Below are 3,488 nucleotides of genomic sequence, written 5' to 3'. Positions count from 1 at the left end.
TAACTTCAGATATGCAGATGACACCACCCTTATGGCAGAAAGCAAAGAAGAACTAAAGAACACCTAGATTAAAGTGAAAGAGGAGAGTGCAAAAAGTTGGCTTAAAACTCAACATGATCTGAGAAAACTAAGATCATGGCATCTGGTCCCATCACTTCATGGCAAATAGATGGGCAAACAGTGGAAACAGTGACAGACTTTATTTTGGGGGGGCTCCAAAATCACTGCAGATGGTGACTGCAGCCATGAAATTAAAAGACGCTTGCTCCTTAGAAGAAAAATTATGACCAACCTAGATAGCATATTAAAAAGCAGAGATATTATTTTGCCAACAAAGGTCCGTCTAGTCAAGGCTATGGTTTTTCCAGTAGTCATGTATGGATGTGAGAGTTGGACTATAAAGAAAGCTGAGCGCCGAAGAATTGATGCTTTTGAACTGTGGTGTTGGAGAAGACTCTTGAGAGTCCCTTGGACTGCAAGGAGATCCAACCAGTCCATCCTCAAGGAGATCAGTCCTGGGTGTTCATTGGAAGGACTGGTGTTGAAGCTGAATCTCCAGTACTTTGGCCACCTGATGCGAAGAGCTGACTCATTGGAAATGACCCTGATGATGGGAAAGATTGAAGGCATGAAGAGAAGGGGATGACATAGGATGAGATGGTTGGATGGCATCACTGACTCGATGGACATGAGTTTGGGTAAACCCCAGGAGTTGGTGATGGACATGGAGGCCTGGCGTGCTGCGGTTCATGGGGTTGCAAAGAATCAGACAGGACTGAGCGGCTGAACTGACTAACTGACTGAGTCTTATGTTTAGGTTTTTAATCCATTTTGAGTTTATCTTTGTGTATGGTGTTAGCAAGTGTTCTAATTTCATTCTTTTACATATAGCTGTCTAGTTTTCCCAGTGCCATTTATTGAAGAGGCTGTTTTTGCCCCATTGTATATTCTTGCCTCCTTTGTCAAAAATAAGGTAACTGTAGGTGCATGGGTTTATTTCTGAGCTTTCTATCTTTTTCTGTTGGTCTATATTTCTGTTTTTGTGCCAGTACCATACTGTCTTGATGACTGTAGGTTTGTAGAATAATCTGAAATCAAGAAAGTTGATCCTTCCAGCTCCATTCTTCTTCCAACATAGTAAAGGCCATATATGATAAGCCTATAGAAAACATTATTCTCAATGGTGAAAAACTGAAAGCCTTCCCCCTAAGATCAGGAGCAAGACAAGGGTGTTCACTTTCCCCCTATTATTCAACATAATTCTGGAAGTTCTAGCTACAGCAATCAGAGAGGAAAAAGAAATAAAAGGAATTCAGATCGTAAGAGATTTTTTTAAATATAGTATTAAAATCAGAAAGCCTTGAACACATTTGCATGGTGATGAGAAGTGGCTAGTAGAAATGTAGAGATTGAAGTATTAAGAAAGAAAGATTGAAATGTTGAGAGGGTACAATTTAACCCAAAGAGCAAAGAAGGAGAGGATGGGATCCACAGTCCAGATGGAAGGATTCCTCCTAGACAGAGATGGAGCACTCCATTATAATAAGAAGAAAGGATGGGAGTAGATGCAGGCAAATTATAGATTTGGTAATAGGAATCGAAGGAAATTCTCATCCAGTGGCTTCTATTTTATTTCTGAAGTAGGAAGCGATGTAACCTGTGGAGAGTAAGTGGAGAAGTGATAAAATGGAAAAGGTTTGAAATAGCTGCTATAGAGAACGGGAGGAAGCGCTGAGCAGGGAAACAGAAGAATTTATTGACCTCCTTCAAGATCCACTTGAAGTCAAAGACCATGGTCTTGCATCACTGGGGGATGGGGAATGGTGTGGGTTCATCTCCTGGGAGTGAGGGTAGAGGTGAAGAGTCTGCTGCTGCTGCTGCTGCTAAGTCACTTCAGTCGTGTCCGACTCTGTGCGACCCCATAGACGGCAGCCCACCAGGCTCCCCCATCCCTGGGATTCTCCAGGCAAGAGTACTGGAGTGGGTTGCCATTGCCTTCTCCGGTGAAGGGTCTACCCAATGTCAAAATCTTTGACCAACTGGGTTACTTGATTCAAACAGCTGTTCAGTGAAAGAGACCTGCTAACATAATGACTTGGCACCACAAGAACTCAGATCCTGATTACTGCCCTGAAGGAAGTAACTGCATTGAATTCCATCACCTGAGGCTTTATAGCCTGTTGAAGAAAAGACCTAACTAGCATTCTAGTCACAGCTCAGAAGCAGCTGCCTTTCCTATTCTCACCTTCATCTACAATTCTTCTCTAAATTGGAATGCCTCTTATTGCAGCATTATTTCCAGTGACAGGGAGTTGGAGGCAATCTGGCATTCATCACCCAGAGAGCGGAGCAGCAAAATGTGGTGGACACAATGTTTGGGAGTCATTTTCAGCCATTAGAAGCAAGGGATTAGATGTAAATAGAGCAGCATGTATAGATTTTGAAAACACTGCTGGGTAAAAAAAAAAAAGAAGAAGCAAGAAAGCATAATATGTAAGACAATCACTGAAAATGATAATACATATTCTATAAGAATACATACCAACAAAAATATAGTAATTAATCAGAAGAGAATGGTGGCCAATCAGGGAGGAAGGAGGGTGTGAGTGAGATGTGGGGATGTGCTGTGCTTAGTCGCTCAGTCATGTCTGACTGTTTGTGACCCCATGGACTGTAGCCCGCCAGTCCATAGGGGGCTACATGTAGTCCTCTGTCCATGGGGATTCTCCAAGCAAGAATACTGGGATGGGTTGCCACACACACCTCCAGGGGATCTTCCCAACCCCGGGATCGAACCCAGGCCTCCCGCGTTGCAGGCAGATTCTTTACCAGCTGAGCCACACGGGAAGACCCAAGATGTGAGGATAAGCCAGACAAATAAATTCAACAAGACAAGAGTGATGGTAAATGTGTCATGAGCTGTGTTTGATTAGCTCAATCTTCTGATCTAAGACACTAACTAAATACAGAGACAAAGAAATAAATCGAAACACTTTCTAATCTCTTGAAGACTCTGGTTCAAGCAACACCTTTATCTCTGGCACAGAATAATGGACACACACAGGATCAAAGCTGGGGGAGAGCATGCGGGTCATCTAGGATTGCCCCTCACCTCATCACTTATTTATGGAGGAAGAAATTGAGGATCTGAGAAGAGAAATGACTTGGCCAAAGTTGCACTCTCAGTTGTAAAGCTTAAACTAAACTCAGGTCTCCCAAGTCCTGTACTCCTTTCCCTGAACCCTGTATATCAGAGAATTCTCACTTGTTTTGTTGTTGTTGTCTGAATCTTAAATAAATTCATCTCCATCATATGGTTTCAGCTTTTTTTTTCTGAACCACACAGCATGTGGGATCTTAGTTCCCTGACCAGGAATTGAACCCCTAACTCCTGCAATGGAAGCATGGAGTCTTAACCACTGGAAAGTGAAAGTGTTAGCCACTCAGTCATGTCCAACTCTTTGTAACCCCATGGACTATAGCCCACC

This window comes from Giraffa tippelskirchi, chromosome X (genome assembly GCF_054371585.1).
Source record: "Giraffa tippelskirchi isolate mGirTip1 chromosome X, T2T-mGirTip1v1.2.pri, whole genome shotgun sequence".
NCBI classification, from domain to species: Eukaryota; Metazoa; Chordata; class Mammalia; order Artiodactyla; family Giraffidae; genus Giraffa; species Giraffa tippelskirchi.
Note: the sequence above shows the minus strand (reverse complement) of the source record.